Raw genomic sequence first — 14,182 nt, 5'->3', positions numbered from 1 at the left:
AGTTGGGGTTGTTCAGCCTGGAGAAGAGAAGGCTCTGAGGAGACCTTATAGCGACCTTCCAGTCCCTGAAGGGCTCCAGGAAAGCTGGGGAGGGGCTGTTCACAAAGGCTTGTGGGGATGGGATGAGGGGCGATGGGGATAAACTGGAGAGGGGCAGAGTTAGGCTGGACATAAGGAAGAATTTCTTCACGCTGAGGGTGGGGAGGCCCTGGCCCAGGTTGCCCAGAGCAGTGGTGCTGCCCCATCCCTGGAGGGGTTCCAGGCCAGGTTGGATGGGGTTTGGAGCCCCTGATCCAGCGGGAGGTGTCCCTGCCCATGGCAGGGGGGTTGGAATTAGATGGGCTTTGGGATCTCTTCCAGCCTATTCTATGATCCCAATGATGGCACTCGGTGATGCTCAGGAGAAAAGGTCTGGCAGACTGTCTCCAAGAGTGACTCTGGGCAGGGTCTCACCCACCCCACGGGCTGTGCTGGCAGAGCCTTGTGGCAGAGCACACATTTCCAGTTCCAAGGTCCTGGGATCTCTGCCACCCTTGACACACTGGCTTTGGTGAGCAGGGGGAGCAACGACTCCCAGCACATCAGTCCATGTCGGAGCGTAGAAGCTAGATGGCACAGTCCAACCGTGGATCCAGTGCTTGGAGGAGCTTCGGGAGAAATGGTCCTGGGCTCCTGTGGCCAGAAATCAGGGGTTGTTCTCCATAAGCCCTGGCACCAGGGAGTCTGTCCCACAGGTGCCCTGACCTCACCTGCTTTGGAGAAACCTCTGGGATCTGAATCCTTGCACGGGATGGCTCTGCCCCCTTCTCATTGCTTCTTGGGTCCTGCTCGACTGGGTCACAGGTGATGTCAGAACTGAAATGTCTTTCCCTGTTTCCCCTCCTTTCCCCCCTTTCCTTCCCCCTTTCCCCTATTTTTTCTCCCCTTTTCCCCTTTTTTCCATGCTTTCCCCCCTTTTTTCCCCTTTGTCCCCCTTTTTCCCCTTTTCCACTTTTTATCCCCCTTTTTCCCCCTTTTTTCCCCCATCTCCACCCCTTCCCCCTTCTCCCCTCTCTCCCCCCTTTTCTCCCCTTTTCTCCCCCTTTTTCCCCACTCTTTTCCCTCCTTTATCCGTGCCTTCCCCCTCCTTTCCCCTCCCTTTTTCCCCTTCCCTCTCCCATTCTCTTTTCCCTCTTTCCCCCCTTTCCCCTCTTCCCCCATTCCCCTCCCTTTTCCCTCCTTTTCTCCCTTCCCCCCCATTTTTCTCCCCCTTCCCCCCATTTTTCTCCCCCTTCCCCTCCATTTTTCTCCCTCTTCCCCCCCTTTTCCTTCTCTTTTCCTCCCCCTGTTCTCTCCCCCCTTTCTTTCCCCCATCTCTCCCCTTTTTTCCCCCCCTTTTCTTCCCCATCTCCCCCATTTTTCTCCCCATCTCTGCCCCTTTCCCCCCGTTTTCCCCTTTTCCCCCTCCTGCTCTGGTTCCTGCACACACTGGCACTTTGGAGAGAAAGCTCAAGAACATACCCAGAGCAGCACAGTGCTGTTGGTCCCTGCTCAGGTCACCCCTGCCTCGCGCCACCGTAACGCTGAGCTCATCTGCTGCTCCACAGGATTGTGCAGAGCTGTCCCCGACTGCAATGCCACCACGAACCCTCCTGAATTGGATGGCATTTATTAATATAGTTTGGAAGACTCTTAACTCTATGTCACTACGTATGGTTACAAGTCAAGATGATGCTCAATGCTTGAGGGACAACATGGAATCAGAGAATGGTTTGGGTTGAAAGGGACCTTAGAGATCATCCAGTTCCACCCCTGCCATGAGCAGGGACACCTCCCACTGGATCAGGGGCTCCAAGCCCCATCCAACCTGGCCTGGAACCCTTCCAGGGATGGGGCAGCCACCACTGCTCTGGGCAACCTGGAACACAATCAGCGTGAAGAATTTCTTCCTAATGTCTAGTCTAACTCTGCCCCTCTCCAGTTTATACCGTGGAAGAAGATCTCTTCCACGCCTGCATCCAACCTGCTCCACTAGCACCAAAACCACAGCGGATTTTGGTTAAAACCCACAGCCCAGAGCAGTGGTGGCTGCCCCATCCCTGGAGGGATTCCAGGCCAGGTTGGATGGGGCTTGGAGCCCCTGATCCAGTGGGAGGTGTCCCTGTCCATGGCAGGAGGTGGGACTGGATGGGCTTTAAAGTCCTATGTGATCAAACCCATTCCACAACTGTATGATTTGGGAGATCATCTGCTATATCTACACGCCAGGGGTGGGACTGGGTGGGCTTTGAGGTCCCTTCCAACCCAAATCATTCTGTGATTCCATAATTCTATGATTTCTCACCCCTGATTTCTACAGATGGCCAACACCATTGCTCCACAGCGACGCTCACGTATCCCGGGCTCCTGGTGTACAGTTTTATTTGCTCCTTGGACGCGCTCCTCAGATAAATCTGCCCCATCCCAGTGCCTGGATGAGCTCCCGCGGGCACAGGGATGAGCTCCCGCGTGCAGCCGGGCTTCTGCTCGGAGGATTTAATACCGCAGGGAGACGAACATCTAGCAAAACCCCAGGCAGATGGGATTCGGCTGTCTGCGCGGTGAGCAGAAGTGCTTCTAAATAAACCATTTTCAAAGGCTGGCATTAGGCATCAGTGGCTCTCTAATTCGCCCCGCTTGTTGGGAGCGTGTGTTCATCGCCAGCGATGTTTATTTATGGCGTGTAAACTCTATTTCAATCAAATAATTTCCATAACTGAATATTTATACCAACATCCACTGAATGCTCCTTGACTAAACTGAAAACTACTTATTCAGTTACAAATGTTTACTTGTTTAATGTTAAAACTGCTTTAAACAAACTTAAAAATCAAATTGCTGTCTTCCCCCCTGAGCAGATTTCCACTGTATTCCAGACATGAGATTGCTGAGCAATGTGTAATATCTTATTATGAGTTCACTGTATATTTACACCTTCTAAGGGCACTGATGCTCCGAGTGCTGATGGGACTCGCAGAGCTGCTGCTCTTCTCAAATAGCTTGGTCGTACAAAGTCAGATCATTTAGAACAACGCTTTCTTGCCCCAAATGCTCGGCATTAACACTTCAGTAATATCGGTGGGTAAGAAATTGGTTGGATGGTCGTATTCAGAGAGTAGTGGTCAACCGCTCGATGTCCAGCTGGAGATCCGTGACAAGTGGTGTCCCTCAGGGGTCCGTACTGGGACCAGAGCTGTTTAATATCTTCATCAGTGACAGAGACAGTGAAACTGAGTGCACCCTCAGAAAGTTTGTAGATGACACCAAGCTGAGTGGTGCAGTTGTCACGCTGGAAGGACGGGGTGTGACCCAGAGGGACCTGGACGGGCTGGAGAAATGGGGCTGTGAGAACCTCATGAGGTTCAACAAGGCCAAGTGCAAAGTCCTACACCTGGGTCGGGGCAATCTAGGGTTTCAGTACAGGCTGAGGATGATGTGATTGAGAGCAGCCCTGAGGAGAAGGACTTGGGGTGCTGGGGGGTGAGAAGCTCAACATGAGCCGGCAATGTGCGCTCGCAGCCCAGAAACCAACTGTGTCCTGGGCTGCATCCAAAGCAGCGTAGCCAGCAGGGAGGGAGGGGATTCTGCCCCTCTGCTCCGCTCTGGTGAGACCTCATCTGGAGTCCTGTGTCCAGTTAAGGAATCCTCCACATAAGAAGGAGATGGAGCTGTTGGAACGGGTCCAGAGGAGGCCACAAAGATGATCCAAGGGCTGGAGCACCTCTGCTCTGAGGACAGGCTGAGAGAGTTGGGGTTGTTCAGCCTGGAGAAAAGAAGGCTCTGAGGAGACCTTATAGCGACTGTCCAGTACTTGAAGGGGCTACAGGAAAGCTGGGGAGGGGCTGTTCACAAAGCCTTGTGGGGATGGGATGAGGGGCAATGGGTATAAACTGGAGAGGGGCAGATTTAGACTGGACATAAGGAGGAATTTATTTTTTATGACAGTGGGGAGGCCCTGGCCCAGGGTGCCCAGAGCAGTGGTGGCTGCCCCATCCCTGGAGGGGTTCCAGGACAGGTTGGATGGGGCTTGGAGCCCCTGATCCAGCGGGAGGTGTCCCTGCCCATGGCAGGGGGTGGGACTGGATGGGCTTTGAGGTCCTTTCCAACCCAAACCATTCCATGATTCTGGGACCGTGCTGAGGAAATTCCAGGTTGATGCTTTGCTATTGATAGTGGAGTCTTGTAACTAGGAGGAGTCCAGAATTTTGAGTTTGGAAAATGTATTTCTGCCCTGAGGATGTATGTTGTTTTTGCAGCTTGTGAAGCAGATGATTTTATATGCCTTGAAGGGAAAGCTGTGCATTTTCCCTGTGTGCTTCCCACGGGAAAGGCAGCACCGGGATCAGTTGCCAATGTGCAACCAGGTTATGCCGTTCATTAATCTCAGGGTGGCTGAAAATGGCCCAGAGGCAGAGCATCACCCAGCGCTGCCTGCGTGTCTGTGTGTCCCCGCCTGTGGTTTTCCAGGTCAGCTCTTGTCAGGCTGTGAAGCCCCCGTTGGGACCCACTGGGCCTGTTTTGGGATATGGACCATGTTTCTCCTTGATTTTTTGAGCAGCCGGGGAGGTGGGTGATGGCAGGGATAAAAATCGGGTAGAGGAGATGCATCCAGCTTGGGACTCTGGGGGATAAACCCACCAACATTAAAACGAAAGAGAAGGCTTTGAAGGGAGCAGAAAGGGGAGCTGAAGTACTGAGGTATGCAGAGTTGACCACCTGGGCTCCATCATGTGGCCCCAAATAACTTGGGCCACTTCCCTGCCTGACCGAGGAGTCAGAGTCATAGAATAGTTTGAGTTGGAAGGGACCTTAAAGATCATCCAGTTCCACCCCCTGCCATGGGCAGGGACACCTCCCACTGGATCAGGGGCTCCAAGCCCCATCCAACCTGGCCTTGAACCCCTCCAGGGATGGGGCAGCCACCACTGCTCTGGGCAACCTGGGCCAGGGCCTCCCCACCCTCAGCGTGAAAAATTTCTTCTTTATATCCAGTCTAAATCTACCATTACTCCTTGTCCAATCACAACAGGCTCTGCTGAAAGTTCTGTCCCAGTCTTTCCTGGAGCCCCTTTGAGTCCTGGAAGCTGCTCTAAGGTCTGTTTGGAGCCTTCTCTTGTCCAGGTTGAACAACCCCAACTCTCTCAGCCTGGCCTCAGAGCAGAGGTGCTCCAGCCCTTGCATCATCTCCGTGGACTCCTCTGGACCCGTTCCATCAGTTCCATCTCCTTCTTATGTTGAGGATTTCAGAACTGGACACAGGGCTCCAGATGAGGTCTCACAAGAGAGGAACAGAGGGGCAGAATCCCCTCCCTCCCTGCTGGCCACGCTGCTTTGGATGCAGCCCAGGTTGGTTTCTGAGCTGTGAGCGCACTCTGCCAGCTCATCTCGAGCTTCTTGTCCATCAGTGCCCCAGCCTTGCAACCTCTCCCTCTGTGCCGCTCCAGCTGTCCGGCTTTATCCCACATTTGTGTTGTTTTCTGCCTTTGCTGTGGATTTCTCTAATTTTCTGTTGGCACCAGATCACAAGAGGGCGTTGTGCGATGCTGATGTCTTCATTAATATTTCATCAGAGTAAAGGCACGTGGGAGCGAGGGACCTCTGCACTGATAGCTCAGGCTTGTGCTGGTGAATAAAACTCCAAAACCACTGTGATACTTCCCCCAAACCCTCTGCCAGGAGGGGCTCATAGGTGAGAGGAGAAATCGATGCAAATACTGGCCCCATCCCTGGAGGTGTTCAAGGCCAGGTTGGATGGGGCTTGGAGCCCCTGATCCAGTGGGAGGTATCCCTGCCCATGGCAGGGGGTGGGACTGGATGGGCTTTAAGGTCCCTTCCAACCCAAAACATTCTGTGATTCTATGATTTCTTGGCTGCAATCTGACAAAGAGCATCCCTGAAGTCCTACCTCCAGTCAAAGCTCCAAGCTTTGCAGTGGGGGCTTTGCTTATTCAGCATGGTCTCCTCGCTGTGCTCTCCTCCATCCTCCTCCTAAGTCTGCAGTAGCTGCGCAGGATTGGGATTCCATCCAGAAAATGTGAGAACTTTAACTAGGATTTCACATATGCTGTAGAAATCCCCTCCCAACCGAACACCTGGGATCTGTGTGTCTTCAATGCCTTCTGATGGCTTAATTACTTTTTGCTTCTCCGTTAACTCCCCTGTAATGATGGGCAAAACTATTACCTTGCTCAGAACAGCAGGTGAAACCCAGCAGCCAGCCCTTGCCTGGGGACTTAGCTTCTCTCAGGACCACTTTTTGTTTAACTGATTTTCTTGAAGGTCCAGACACACAGATAGAGACTTTTTTTTGTGTGTGTGCCCGCAGCGTTTATCACCGCTTCGACTGCGTCTATCCTGGGCAAGCGCTATACAACCCCTGGCAAATAGATGGTCTGTTGCACAGAAGAGCAGGAAATCCTCTGGAGTTATGCCTCGTGTTTATGGCATCTCGTCTGCAACACCAGTGTGCTCACACCAGCTGTAAACCTCAGTTATATTTCTCCTGCTTTTTTCCCTGTGTTTGATGTAAGGTGTCACAGCAGCCGGCGGCACAAAATCGATGCTCATCTCAGCTCAACCAGGTGTTCGTCCCCGTGTGCGGCAGAGCTGCGGCTGGGGCTCGGCACTCGCCTGGCCTCGCAGGATTTGGGCTGCCTCTACTGGCTCACCCTCCTAAAGGCTCTGTGCGACAAAGTGGGTTTCACGAGTCTGGATATTCTCAGGCAGAACGTTTTCAGGTCCAACTGTGCATTACTCGTAGAGGTCATGATGAATTCCATGGGGATATAGGACATTTCCAGAACTTTTTGGAGCATTTAGGCTTGAATAGTCATAGAATCATGGCATGGTTTGTGTTGGAAGCAACTTTGAAGATCCAAGGTCGTTGAAGTTCCACCCCCTGCCATGGGCAGGGACACCTCCCACTGGATCAGGGGCTCCAAGCCCCATCCAACCTGGCCTGGAACCCCTCCAGGGATGGGGCAGTCACAACTTCTCAACATTCAACAACTGAGGGGTTGCTTTTGCTGGAGGGGATGGAGAACGTGGTGAGGTGTTGTACCCCTTGGTGACTGAACCTGTCTCAGATGGACCTTGTCTCACCCAGTGCTTGCAGGGTCTGGTCCACACATTCTGTCCGTGCTTCCTTCTGCTGATAATGCCAATTACAGGAGCTAATGAAGAGCGGGGAGTTGGTCACCGCTTGCTTTTATTCCCCAAATGTCAGAGCTCCTGAAGCATATTCTGGCATTTAAAACAAATGACTGCGGAGGAATCTTATCAGCACAGGGTTTTATGTGGCCACAAAATCCCATCTGCGCTGCCAGGCAATTGGTCCCCTGTGTCCCTTCTGCTGTGGCAAAAAACCCACAAGGATTTGTTTTTAAGCAGAGTGGGGATGTGGGATCGGTGCAAAAATAGACCATCACTCATATGAACCTTAAGGTGCTTCCTGCTGTGTTTATTGTCCCCGGTGAGAGGCTCAGGCTTTGCTCTCAGATGATGGTTAAACCCCTTGGATTTCTCCAAAGCCAGACTGAAATGTGGCAGCTGGGTTGGTTTGCAGTGTGTACCTTTCAGCTATACAGACATAGTCCTCTCTGGAGGAGCCTCGGCAGAGTTTCCCTCTGGCTGTGCCTTTTCCATCCCTGTGCTGGAGAGAGTTTCTGTCCCTGGAGGACAATGGAAAGATGCAATGGTTTTGATGGTGCTTTGGCTCCTTTCCCACCTGCAGACACCTGCTCCAGCATTGTGGTCCAGGTGCTCCAGAGAAACCTCCCGCCTCAGTTTGCCTTTGGGCCGCTCTGGGGCATGCTGTATTCCACCGGCCCCTGACACAGCTGCTGTAACCAGGCTATAAACCAGATTTCTCGATGGATATGGGCTTGAAAACTGAAATTAGCTCCTTGCTCTGTCCCTCGGGATATTTTGGGGCCAGCTCCTGTTTTCAGCTGAGGTTCTCCACCCATCCGTGTCTGCCCTAGAACTTGGCCATGCTCCTTGCTGCACCCGCGCCAGCCCTGATGTGTCTTTGCAATCTGATATTTATACCTTCGATAGTTAAATCATAGAATCGTTAAGACTGGGAAAGACCTTTAAGATCAAATCCAACCCCACCGTGCCAAGTAAACCATGTCCCCAGGTGCCACATCCACACACTTTTTGAACCCCTCCAGGAATGGAGACTCCCCCCCTGCCCTGGGCAGCCTCTGCCAGGGCTTCACCACTCTTTCAGTAAAGAAATTTTTCCTAATATCCAACCTAAACCTTCCCTGGTGCAACTTGAGGCCATTTCCCCTTGTCCTAAAGTCCTTGCAACCAAGGGGAAAAGCCGCTTGAAGTGAACAGTGCTGTTTGCAGAGAAGCTCTTCTAAAACTACCAGGGGATGGGTGAAAGGGATGGAGCCAAACCTCCCTCCCCAGAGGGCAGGATCAGGCTGCGCGTGTCCATCCTGCTACAACACGAAAAAATTATCTTTTCTGGCTTGAAAACTGATCAAAGCATTGGCTGCAAACTCAGTTTCTGGAGTAAGGAATGGAAAACTGACAAACAACTCTTGAATCTTTTATTGCAGAGCAGCATCGTTTTATCTTCTCACTGCCAGCGCCATATTTCAAAATATAAATCAAAACGATGATGTGTCTCTCCCACTTGCAGTTTTCCTCCTTAAAGTGTGTCCCCTCTCTTTCTATAGGTACGAGAGCCTTGCAGAACACTTCTGTCGCGTGCCTACACCCGGGGCTGCCCATTTGCTTTCCAACCCTTTGCCCATGACAGCACCCAGGATTATGCTGTGAGGACCCAAATCTGCATCCTGGGTTGGGTGATCCAAACGGGAATAAAAGACGGAAAACATAAAAGGAAACATTACTTCTTGGGTGTTTTTCTCCCAGATGGGTGGTAACTGGGAAAGGAAGGGCTTTGAGCATCAGGAAGGATTGAAATAGGCTGGTTTGGGGTTCTGAAATCATAGCATCATAGCATCATAGAATTGTGGGTTGGTTTGGGTTGGAAGGGACCTCAAAGCCCATCCATTTCCACCCCTCTGGTGGGGTGGTGGGCAGGGACACCTCCCACTGGATCAGGGGCTCCAAGCCCCATCCAACCTGGCTTGAACCCCTCCAGGGATGGGACAGCCACCACTGCTCTGGGCAACCTGGGCCAGAGGGGAACCAGAAATGGGACCTTGAGCTGTGACACATGTCTTTGGAGGACCTAAACCGACTGATGTCTAAAGCTGAAACATCTTTTTTATATACAGCATGTGCTTATGTGTGTATTTTCCTCCTCCTCCCCTCTAGGCGGGTGCCAAGGATGTGACGATGGGCAAAGTCTCCGGCTAAGAGTTGCTGGTGTGACCCTCCAGGTGAGCAGCAAAGCCTTTACTCCCAGCATGGATAAAGCTGTTCCCAAGTGTCCTATCTGCAGGAGGTAACTCCTAATTACTTTAGAAAATAAACACATATTTCTGGCCTTTTTTTGGCTTTGGTGAGGGGATTTCTTCTCTGTGGATGGTAGACTCAAACCCAGTAAATAACACTCTGCGGTGGTGGGAGCTGGAGAGCTGCGGCTGGAAAGGTCTCAGTGCATCTGGAAGGGATGGAATAGATTGATTTATGATTTTAACAGGCATGGCTGGGTAGGGAATCATGCCTGTATGGTTTTAAAGTCCTGAAGAGATATTAATCAAAATTAAGGCTGCTTTAAGAAGGTATCCAAGCTGGTGGTCTGGTTCCTGGCTAATTGATTACACAACTAAAGCAGAGCTGTCCCTACGGAGACAAGGATAGCTCGGATGTGGACTCTTGGGGTTTAGTGCCAGATGGGAAGCAGAGGGTTGAAACAAAGGCCATAATGAGGAATAATAGGAATCAGTTAGAGGGAGTGCACACTTGTCCCCATTGATTAGGCTGCGTGTGAAGGGAGAAAATGATTAATAGAAACACATGAATGACATTTCTAGAGCTGCAGCCTGAAATCACACGCTGATAATGGAGCCGTCTGGGAAGGTAGTGAACATCAGCACCAGAAAAGCGGTGGGTTTGGAGCAAAAGCCTGTCTGTGTGCCTTTGGGAGCAGCCCAGCCAGGCTGGGGGGGTTCAAAGCCGTGTTGGCAGTCCTGCCGTCACAGCCAAGGAGGTGAAGTTATTGATGGTCCTCAAAGGAGCCACAGCGCCCATCCTCAAGTCCTGTTCTCCTCTGTCTGTTGGATAATGTGAAGACCAGATATGCTCCAGCAGCACCTTCCCCTCCTGCCAGAATCCCATCCTCTGTCTGCCGATAGCTCCTGATTATGGGGCGATCTCACTGTGCTGCGTGCAGGAGGATCAACTCTCCAGGTGTAACCGTCGTCTGCTTGTCCCCAGCGGTGGTGGATCAGTGGTGTGCAGCTCTGCACATCATGAAGTTCAGCCTCCAGCCAGAGTCCACAAATCTGCAAAACAGCGGCTGGTGTCTCGTACCGGGGTCTCAAACTGTCTTTTCTTGTGGAGGACAATCTTACCTGCAGAAACATCCAGCCGGTTGCCACCATCCCAGCTTAGTGTTTGGTTCGCTCAGGGATAAGCTCTGTCAGGGCATGAGAAATACAGCTTTCCAACAAAACTGCTTTTAAAGCATCCATAACTTTTCCAAGCAAAGGCACAAAAGGGAGATAGGAATCATTTAGGAGCCAAGAGCAGGATGGATGGGGACCACCTCAGGATCAGCTCAAGAGCGGTGCAGCCAGGATGCGCTGGGATGAGCCTCCGCTTGCTGCAGTCCTATCAGTCTGCTTGGTGCGAGGTGCCAAATAGAAAAGGATGTCCATGTACCTGAGCGTGGGAGCTGGTTTGATAGCTGCAGCCCCTCGTTCTCATGTTCTTCTTGCTCCTGAAGGAGTTACCCACCCACCAAAAGCACTGGAGTAATTCTCCTTGTTAGAATAAATTATGAGGATCGCAGCCGGCCACTCAGTTAATGCCAAAATCACAGGGAGATGACACTGGCCACTTTGGTCCTCACTGACCTTGAAAACCAAGCTAGCGAATGCAACCTTTCATTTCTTATTACTCTCCAGGATTAGTGGGATGAGGTCAGCCCGTAGCACTAATTCACTTTGCTCTTAACTCATTTCATTACATTACAGGAGAGCAGCGCGCTCGGCAAGCGTAATCTTCCATGCCGTTCTCCTCTTGTCTTTGCTTCTGCCATAAATTAAATAAGCTACTGTCATTTTCCAACTATAAAGATTGATTTTTTTTTGTTGTTTTTCAGCTACACTGGAGCAAGCTATGGTAATTTATACATTTTAAAGTTGTCCACTTCGTTGTCTCTCTAGTTGGTTATTTTGTTGGACCTTGAGCTGGCTGCTTTTTCCTTTTCATGTGCTCTCAGAAAAGAGGTGGTGAGTCTTGATGCCTCCTGTTGTGAGGAGCACAGACAGACCCTCGGTGGACACTCAGCTCCTGTGAATGCCAAAACAGGATTTTGTGGCAGTAGGATGGATGCACTGTCTCTTCCTGGGAGATGCCAATGAGCTGGATGAGGGAATCGAATGCTCCCTCAGTCACTTTGCAGAAGACACCAAACTGGATGGGGGTGTCGATCTGCTTGAGGGTAGGTAGGATCTGCAGAGGGAGCTGGACAGGCTGGATCGATGCGCTGAGGGTAACGGGATGGCATTCAACAAGGCCAAGTGTCAGGTTCTGCACTTTGATCACAACCCTGTGTAGCTCCAGGCTTGGGGAAGAGTGGCTGGAAAGCTGCCTGGGGGTGTAAGTTGACAGTGGCTGAACATGAGCCAGCAGTGGCCCAGGTGGCCAAGAAGACCAACAGCGTGTTGGTCTGGATCAGCCATGGGGTGGATCATCCGCCTGTACTCAGCACTGGTGAGGCTGCACCTCAGATCCTGGAGTCAGTTTTGGGCTCCTCACTATGAGAAGGACATCGAGGGGCTGAAGCGTGTCCAGAGGTAGGCAAGTCTTCTGAGGAGCAGTTGTGGAAACTGGAATTGAATGGAGAAGAGAGGTTCCTTCCCACCCACATTCTATAGTTCCAGGAGACTAAGCACGGTGTCTGTGGGGAATGGCAGGTGACCTTCTTCCGGCAGGTGCTATGGAGTATGGATATCTCCTCAAAGAAATCATTGTTGGTCTTAGTCATAAGAGATGTATATGAAGTAGACAATGAGCCCAATTACTAAAAATCAGCAAAAAAGAATGACGAAACGATGAAAACAAATGCGACAAGATTTGGAAAACAGGAGTTCAGTCTTCAACTTTGTTCAGAAGTGATGATTTTATTTGTGCATTTGTACTAATGAAGTAAATAAAGAAAGAAGCACCTGGAGTAAGTAACCAAGGAGAACATGACCAAGAAGTCATGGAAGGTTTTCAGGACAAGGTTAGACAAAGCTCTCATGGGAATGGCATGATGAAGTTGATTGTGGGTGAGGAAGTGGATGAGATCAATAACTTCTCTCTCTGAGTGATTGGCAGAAAGACGATCCAGGGGAGGGTTAGGTTAGACATTAGGAACAGGCTCTTCCCCCAGAGGGTGGTGGAGCACTGGAACAGCTTCCGGGGAAGCAGTCACAGCCTGACAATATTCCAGAAGCATTTGGACAACACCCTCAGCCCCATGGAGGGAATGTTGGGGGTGTCCTGTGCAGGGACAGGAGTTGGACTCGATGAGCCTTGTGGGTCCCCTCCAACTCAGGATAGTCAATAATCCTATGACTTCTCGATCACCTTTGGCCCTACAGATATCTCTGTTCTTTGCAGCTTTTATAGCACAACACCGTTCACAAGACTGAAATCTCCCACTCCTTGTCCTCACCTCGTTTCCCAACAACTCTTTAAAGCACCACATTAGGGCATCATAAAGACGTGCTTTTAGAAACAATTATTTGATTGCTCCACCAATGCCTCATTGCAGCCGTCCTAATGAACAATGAAACTTTATCGTGTTTCGAGATGGAATATGTGGTACCAGCGCTGCCGTTGCCAGGCTGGGAGATGGAAAAAGCACATCAGCGTCTCGGCATGAGGCTTCTCCTTGTCACAAAGCCTGTCCTCCGATTTGGGGACTGCAAATTGCATTTGAAGAGATATAACGTACAGAAAAAATATTATCAACAAAGGGAAAGAAGATTAACTTCTTGCCTGAAGGCAACGTTTGAAGATTCTGCAGATACGGCTGTACCTGCCACAGCCGGCACTCCAGCTCCAGCGGGTGTAGCGGGGAGATACAGCTCATGATACACCAAATAAAACAGCACCATTTTTCATTGTACCTCGGTAGTAACGTGCCTTTTTTTAAGGTGGTCCATCTGCGAGCTGGATGCTTCTGGAATCAAAGCTGTTTTCAGTGCTCACTGAGGACTCATTCACCTCTATTTTTGTTCAAAGTTCTTTGGCAGAGGTAAAATCACACCTTTCCCTCACAGCTGAGATATCGGGGCTGCTTCCAAGTGTGGTGGGGAGCTGGCACTAAACTTACTGTGGTTTGGGGTTGGCTTTGGATCTGAACCCTGAAAATTAGGAAGTGGGTGATGTATTTCATATGGATATTAAATCATAGAATCATAGAATGGTTTGAGTTGGAAGGGACCTTTAAAACCCATCCGGTTCAACCCCCTGCGGAAGCAGGGACATCTTTACCTCAGTCAGGTTGCTCAGAGCCCCATCCAACCTGACCTTGAATGTTTCCAGGCATGGATATGCTTTTGGCTGGTTCTGCACTCGTGCTGTCGACTGTTAGAGACCAGGAGGGGCTTTGCCAGGGATTGTGCCTTTGTTTTCAACTGGTTTAGGACAGGAATAATTCCATTTTCTAGTGCAGGTGGTATAAAAGTGTGAATGTTAGAGCAGACCTGTAACTGGTGGATTAAAGCCATGTGGGGTCTATGTTGGTTCTGCAAGAGCAGTGATTTCCATTCAAAATAAAGGACAATTCACATCAAAATCCTTAAGCTCAAAACCACAAGCCCATTGCACACACGCACACGCAGGTTCATAGAATCATAGAGCCATTAAGGTTGGAAAAGCCCTCTCAGCTCATCCACTCCAATCATCAGCCCTACTCCACTGTGCCCGCTAAACCATGTCCTGAAGTGCCACAGCTACACAATTTATGAACCCCCTCCAGGGATGGAGACTCCACCCCTGCCCTGGGCAGCCTCTG

This window comes from Cuculus canorus, chromosome 5 (genome assembly GCF_017976375.1).
Source record: "Cuculus canorus isolate bCucCan1 chromosome 5, bCucCan1.pri, whole genome shotgun sequence".
NCBI classification, from domain to species: Eukaryota; Metazoa; Chordata; class Aves; order Cuculiformes; family Cuculidae; genus Cuculus; species Cuculus canorus.
Note: the sequence above shows the minus strand (reverse complement) of the source record.